Source organism: Octopus bimaculoides, chromosome 13 (genome assembly GCF_046866305.1).
Source record: "Octopus bimaculoides isolate indiv1 chromosome 13, ASM4686630v1, whole genome shotgun sequence".
Taxonomy (NCBI): Eukaryota; Metazoa; Mollusca; class Cephalopoda; order Octopoda; family Octopodidae; genus Octopus; species Octopus bimaculoides.
In genome coordinates, this window is record NC_142940.1 from 11,468,464 (window position 1) to 11,477,035 (window position 8,572).

Below are 8,572 nucleotides of genomic sequence, written 5' to 3' on the forward strand. Positions count from 1 at the left end.
AAAGTCTTGCACGTGGATTTAGTAGACGGAAAGTAAAAGAAGCCTACGTGTGTGTATGGTGTGTGCTTGTCAATGTGTTTGTGCTCGTCCTTCACCATCACCGCTTGACCAACCGGAGTTGGTTTGTTGGTAAACTAGCACTTCGACAAAAGACGGACTGAATAAACATCAGACTTGAAATATATAATACTGCGATTGATGCATTCGCCTAAAACCCTTTCATGGCCGCAGAGCAATGAATGGAACAAGTAAACGATAAAAGTTAATAAAAAGAATATACTACAAACTACAATGAAGACAAGAGCCAGCCAGCAGAGGGTAATCACCTGGCATAAAGAAATAAAAGCAATAATTCTTTTTTTAAATTCAATAAAAAAAATGATGTCAGCTGTTAACATCAGCATCGATGTTTTGCCGAAAGTAGGAAGAAAAACACTTGTAAGATTCGCTCCTCTAACATGAAGTTAAAATTGAAAGAATGCAATCTTTCGACAATAAGGATAGCAATATACAACAAAGGGTGATAATATATCTCCTTGGATCTTTCTTCACGAATAATTTGGGGTCATTTATGTGTTGTTTATTATATGTTCATATTAAATCAATGTTTTATTATGTGACTATATCTTTCTTTACGTATGTATATATATGCGTTTCTTTATTCCTCTCTCTCTCTATATATATATATGTGTGTGTATGTTTGTATATATATATATATATATATATATATATATATAAAGAGAGAGAGAGAGAGAGAGATATACATATACGTATACACAGATAGGCGTATGTAGTGACGTATATGTATGTGAGTGTGAGTGCGTGTCCTTCTGTGTTATGTGTATGCAATAAAATTCGGGTAACTTAACGAAAGCCTATTGTAAATACTACTACTACTACTACTACTACTACTACTACTACTACTACTACTACTACTACTACTACAATAATAATAATAATTGAGGACAGTAGGGACATATTAAAACAAAAAAAATGCGGACATAGCGTGGATAGATTATAAAAAGCTTTTGATATCGTCCCACATCGCTGGATATTGTAAACATTCTATAATAATAATGCGTCGCTCATATTAAGAAATTATACTCCATACCACACGACATGAAATCTGGTCACGCGATTATATTGCCAATACAGACATACATACATACATATATATATATATATATATATATATATATATATATATATATATATATATATATATATATATATATATATATATATATATATATATATATATACATATATATATATATATATGTATATATATATATATATATATATATATATATATATATATATATATATATATATATATATATATATATATATATATATATGTATGTATGTATGTGTATGTGTGTGTGTGTTTGTGTATGAAAACCAAACAAACAGGTAAAGGCGATAAAAACGTAAATGACTTTGATAAGAAAGGGCATTATCGAAGACGAGAACAATCCCTGTTAGTTTTATTTCTATATCTTTTATATACTCATCTGATGAACCTAACAGTTCACAAAGCTGAATTTCCTTCAAATATAACCCCTGATAAAAGGATACGTGACTGTGGTCCTAAGCCGTTTCCCTCGTTACCACTCATACATTCGTATAAATGCATAGAAACGTACTGCTAAAATAACCACACACACAAATATACCTGTATATAGACATATGAATATTTCTGTCCTCTTAAAGCCTTTTTGCTCTATGCGTTCAGATCTCGTATATTATTTATTGAGAGCCGTATAGTGTTTTCTTCTGAAAATACCAACAGCTGCAGTAAGATTATAGTATAAAACACTAGAATTTCTAGAGAAATGTGTCTAGATCGATTTTGGAGTGTGTAATATGTGCGTAAGCGACCCTTAAAACATGCAGGCTATAGAAATCAAGTTTCTCCAAAATATGTCACGGTCTATAATTCAAAGAAATAATATAAATGCGTACAACTACTTTTGAATATTCAAAGCAGGTTATAGCGGAGGTTATGCAATGGAGGAAAATATTTTTAACCGTTGCGTTTAGTGGAATTTGATTGTAATTACGAAAATAAAAATATCCAAGACAAACAAATATTAGTTCGTATGAACAGACTTGTTATCTGAATAATTAAACACATTTTCAGTATAATAAATTGGAAATTGAAATGAATTCAGAAACATGCAGAGAGGAAAATAACAACCGTTTATGACATGATTTATCACACAGGATTTAACATATGTTCTATATCCTAAGGAGAATATTGTCACCACTAACCAAAAGAAATAGTTAAGTCATCTATTTATAGAATGGCTGCTATTCCAAGAATATATATATATTCTAATAAATAACATTCGGTATTGAATAACATATGTAAAAATAGATGACACCCAAAAGACAAAAAACAACAAAATTAGTAACATATATTTCTTCGGTGCAAAGAATCATGTACTGCATCGAAAAAATTCGTGAAACATGAGGTCAAAGGGCACCAGGCCGTGAATTTTATGCACCTATCTACATTAAATCTATATTTCCCCGAAAACCCACTGGTGAATGTCTTTTCTCTCACTACTCATCAATAACCTACTTATGTTAAAATATATTACTTATAAAGATTCCAGTGATATTTGAAACTTTGTTATGTAGAGAGGTAAATCGTTTAAATGTTCAGAGAAATATTCTAAAGGGAAACCGGCAAAATGGAGAACCAATTTAGTAACATTCAGACTTTCAAATGAGCTTCTAAAACCCTTGATTTATATACATAATTCTCATAGAAATTTGAAATCAGAACGGAACACGGCTATAAGCAAAGACTGCAAGGATGTCTGTCCGGTGTTATATCATTTCGGTTAAACAACCCCGGGGCCAATAGAATAAGTACCAGTTGAGTAATGATGTCCATGAACTGACTTATTCCCCACTACCACCGGTCTTACTGTCCTTGTGCCAAATTTTGAAGAAATTATTTGTTCGTAGTTTGGGAATAGGAAGAGCAAGACTCATTTAAAACACCCAATTCTTGAATGGTACTTTATTTTACCTGCCTAATTTGTATGGAAGATAAAAGTAACATCGACAGGATTTGAACTCAGAACGTAAAATGTCAAAACAGGCTTAAGGGTATTTTGATTAACGACCTACCGAAGACGGCGACCTGGCAGAATGGTTAGCACTCTGGACGAAATGCTTAGCGGTATTTCGCCTGTCGCAACGTTGTGAGTTCAAATTCCGTCGAGGTCGACATTACCTTTCATTCGTTCGGGGTCGATAAATTAAGTACCAGTAGCGAACTAGGGTCGATGTAATCGATTATTCCCTGCCACCAAATTCAGGCTTTGTGCCTATAGTAACGACTTACCGACCTTGCAATCGACCACCCTCATCGAGAGCAATAATATTCCTTTCTACCTCAGGCGGCGAGCTGGCAGAATATTTAGCTCACAGGGGGAAATGCTTAGTAGCATTTCATCCGTGTTTAGTTTCTGAGTTCAAATTCCACCAGCGTCGACCTGCGTTTGGTTCTTTCGAAGTCGATAAAATAAGCACCACTTGAACATTGGGGTCGATGTAATCGACTTGTCCCCCGCTCAAACCTTCTGGCCATCTATCAAAATTTGCGATCCATATTTCTTTCAGCAATGTGCAGAGGGCCTGAAATTTGTGGCCAAGAGGATCCGGTATACTGCATTAACCCCAGTGCTCAATTAGCACCTATTTTCTGAACCCTGGAATGGAAAAGAAGCAAAGTCATCCTTGGTAGTATTCGAACTCAGAACGGAAAAAATAAATCTGAGCATATACACCACAGGACATATTTCTCTAACGATTTATCGATCTTGCAATCCTGCGCCCTTATCGCAAACAAAAATATTGAAAACTAATATCACATTACGTAAATTCGATTATCACTAAATGTAAAGAAAACTGAAATATTGTAACACATTTAACGTAATGTCGTATAGTTATTGTAAATAAGGCCATAACCTTGGTTGTTTGAAACAATTAGAGATTTGATAGGGAACGAAAGTAAAAATGAATAATTAAATAATTTAGCACGATAATGTCGGTCGATGGTGTGTGTGTGTGTGTGTGTGAAGAGTGAGTAGAGTTGATTATACAGCATCAGAAAAAAAATGCGGAGAATGTTTCTATGTAAGGAAAATGGTTTCGTACACACACAGAGAGGTTTATGTGTGTTTTTGTTGAGGGGAGGCCGTGTGTGCGTGTGTGTGTGTAGGTGTCCGTTTTTGTGTGTGGGTGTGTGTGTTTGAGAGAGAGAGAGAGAGAGAGAGAGAGAGAGAGTAAAAATGTAGTATAGGAGAAATGTGTCTACTTCGAAAAGAACGTTGTGTGTGTATTCTATCCAGCTGATTCTTCATGACGATGATGATGGTGATGATGATGATGACGATGATGATGATGATGATGACGATGATGATGATGATGATGATGATGATGATGATGATGATGATGATGATGATAATGATGATAAAAACAACGTTAATGGCGGAACAAAGATATATCGAAAATTATGCGGTGAAGAAGTAGAAGACGAAAGAGAAGAAGAAGAAGAAGAAGAAGTAGAAGAAGAAGAAGAAGAAGAAAAAAAAGAAGACGAAGAAGAAGAAGAAGAAGAAGAAGAAGAAGAAGAAAAGAAGAAGGAGAAGAAAGAGAAGGAGACAGGGAAAGGAAAAGAAATTTAAAGAAGAAGAAGAAGAAGAAGAAGGTGATGGTGATGGTGATGGTGATGATGATGATGATGAATGATGATGTTGATGACAATAATGACTGTGATGATGAAAGAAACGTCAATTCTGATGACAATGATGACTGCTTCGATAATGATGCGGTGATGGAATCTGATGAGGAAAGTAATGGTGAGAGCGAAGATGATGATGATGTTGTTGACAGTCATAAATAAGGAATAATTATGATGGTATGTAATAATATATTGATAGTTAACAACGGTTACAAGTTCACAACATTCCAATGAGTGATGGCTAATTAAATCGATCCAATACTACTTTGACTGTCACTTCATTAGATTGACCTTGGATGAATAAAATATAAAGTTAGCCGCAGCGGGATTTGAACGCAGAACGTATAGGGCCTTAAGTAAATATACAAGGTATTTCTTGACGCTCTGCCTATTTGGAGGTCGTCAAAAAGAAAGCGAAAGCGATGGTAGTTGGTGTTGGTGATGATGATAATGATGAGGATGATGATGATGACGATGGTGAAGGTGGTGGTGGCGGAGGTGGTGATGGTGGTAGTGGCCGCAGAATAGAATATCTAGGGTAAAATTATGTAGGTCTCAATAAAAAAATCGTGATGGTCATGGTTGGACAGACTTTGACTGTAGTTTCGCGTGACCCGTGGTGATCTATTCCTAAACAACAACAGCAACAAAAGCTGCAACAACACCCAAAAGGAATCAGTAACGGTCTCGCTTTGTCTCTGTATGCTAGAAATAACAGCTAAATATACTGTTTTCTTTTTTAAATAAGGACGACCATGTTGTGTGACTTCGCTCCAAATAGAATATACCTGATGAAACGACGAGATGGTCACTTTCGGAAAGTCCATTGAACTTAGGTTTGTTCCAATGAGGATCTACTACGTATTTCAACAATAACAAGAACCACGAAAACATCAACAACAACAACAACAACAGCAAAACAGCAGAATATTTTATTGTAACAACAAAACTATCACGAACCAGTAAGGGTGTGGTTATCTGTGGTCTCTCCGTATGGTATGCTAGAGATAGCAACCAAATATACCCCTAAAATCTCCCCTTTGAAAAATAGGTCGGCCATGTTGGATAATTTAGTCATAAATACGATGTGTGTGCCAGAGGGAATCATCGGAATGTTCATGGCTGGAAAGTCTTTGAGCTCAGGTTGCCGCAACGAGAATATACCACTCACTTTCATAAAAATAAGAACATCAAAACAACAGCAACAGAAGCAGCGGCAGCAGCAGCAGCAGCAGCAGCAGCAGCAGCAGCAACAGATGCAGCAGCAACAGATGCAGCAGCAATAACAAAGAGAACCTGTAACGCGTTTTACTGAAAGTGTTAAGATGTTTCTAGAAATATTTTCAAGAAGCCATTTTATCTCCTCACATCGATTCTATGGCAAAGGGGTACAGCTGGATTCCTCTGACATATCTGTCCTCAAAAATGTACCCGATCTAGCAGTTTTCCTATCATTTATTTTTCTTTATTCACCTCCCTCTCTTTCATTCTCTCTACTTCCTCTTCTCAACCCCTCTTTCCTTTCCTCTCTCACATTATTTCTCATCACCCGTCTCTCAATCTCCACCTAACCCTCCCCTTAGAACTCCTTTTATGGTATTTAAAGTTTCCTTTCTAATTTTTCCAGTTCAGTTTTTTTCCTTTTGTTCCCACTTTCCTTTCTTTCTTTCTTTCCTTCTTTCTTTCTTTCTATATATCTTTCTTTCTATATATCTTTCTTTCTTTCTTTCTTTCTTTCTTTCTTTCTTTCTTTCTTTCTGTCTGTCTGTCTGTCTGTCTCTCTCCCTCTCTCTTTCTCTCTCTCTTTCTCTCTCTATTTCTCTCTCTCTTTCTCTCTCCGTCTCTGTGTATTTTCTTTCCGTTGTTCGATTATTCGTTCCATTTCTGTCCCCCCTTCTTCTTCTTCTTCTTTTTCTTCTTCTTCTTCTTCTTCTTCTTCATCTTCTTCTTCTTCTTCTTCTTCTTCTTCTTCTTCTTCTTCTTCTTCTTCTTCTTCTTCTTCTTCTTCTTCTTCTTCTTCTTCTTCTTCTTCTTCTTCTTCTTCTTCTTCTTCTTCCTCTCCTCCCTCTCCTCCCTCTCCTTCCACTTCTTCCCGTTCCTCTTACAATTCCTTTCCATTTCCTGTTCGCCAGCCTTTCTCTTCTTCTTTTTCCTTCTTTAACTTTGTCGCAGTTTTATTTTTTCTTCATTCTCTTCTCTCTTCTGTGTCGTTGTCTTTTTCTTTCCTATCTTCTGTGTCACACATATTTCACACATTCACTTCTAAGTATTTAAAACGAAAAAAAAAAAAAAACCAAAACACAATATTAACACGTAAACAAAATTACGAAACACAAACAAAAATATATTTCCAAAGCAACAAAAAACTCAATTCCTTATAACTACATTTCTAGCTATACTTAGAGCAAGTAATATAATTATTTCTCAAAATATAACGAAAAGACATTTTGAAGCAAAAAATCTTCAAGAGAGAACATAGCAAATCACGTTTGTTTCCTGCTACATAACTTAATATGATATGTAAACAAACCGAATAAAATACACCATTTTGGAAAATTTGAATTCTATGATGTTTCACCGGAATTTTTGCGAGTGACTTTTACTGCCGTGTATGTATATATAATCTGGCTAAATCTAACGTTTCTGATATTTTGTGTTTTCGGTGGTGACGTTTCGAGCTTAGCTTCCACGAAGGCATTTCGTTTGCGAAAATACAATCGTGTTCCAACGTCACATGTCGGCCACATATGTATGTATATATATATATATATATATATATATATGTATATATATATATATATATATATATATATATATTTATATATATCTATATATATACATATATATATATATGTGTGTGTGTGTGTGTGTGTCTGTGTATACGACGAGTTTCTTTCAGTTTCTGCCTAACAAATCCGCTCACAAGGCTTTGATCAGCTCAAGACTATAATCGAAGACACTTATCCAAGAACTGAATCCGAATCCTGGTTCTTACCACATAGCCAGGCTTGTGCCTACATACATACATACACACACACATATAAATATATATATATATATATATACGTATATATATATACATATATATATATACATATATATGGCACATATGTGTATATACATAAACATATACGCACGCGCTCACAACATTTATATATCTCGTTAACTTGTCTTTCAGCATAGTCTTCAAAATGGCCGTATATAGAAATATTTGTTTGGTCTGCCTCGAAAGTATCATTTTCTTTTAATTGAACTTCATTGTCTTGTAATCTTGATATTGCCAGCGTAAAATACCTTTATTCACATTTAAATTCTAACCAAACAATCTATACAAATAAACCATGCAATCAGCAATGGGTACGATAATAAATGAAAGAAAAGAAATAATTCATCAAAAAATATAAAAATATAAACAATTTGCACCCCCACACAAACACACATGTATATACTACGTATTTGGGTGTGTTTTTGTACATATATATATATAACCCTAACCCTGTATATATATATATATATATATATATATATATATATACAGACAGACAGAGTTAGAAAGATGCATACATACATATAAATGAGCGCACCAAGAAATGAATAAAGTAAAATAGTTCTTCTTCTTTGCTTTTGCAGTCGATCTTCTGTGGGTTGTATAAATGGGGGAATGTCTCGTATTCTTCACGTCCTTTGCAAATCCTTCATTTTTTCAAACGTATTCCGGCGAGATTACGTATTAAGATGAGATTTGTGTATTTTTCTTGTTTTTGCTTTGTACATACGTTTTATAAACTCACATTGATATCTATGTAT

At 34.6% G+C, this 8,572-nt stretch overlaps 1 pseudogene; it reads right to left on the bottom strand.

Moving 5' to 3' along the window:
* Positions 1-6,390: 6,390 nt before the first annotated feature.
* On the bottom strand, positions 6,391-7,021 carry LOC149132812 (uncharacterized; annotated as a pseudogene).
* Between the last annotated feature and the right edge of the window lie 1,551 nt (positions 7,022-8,572).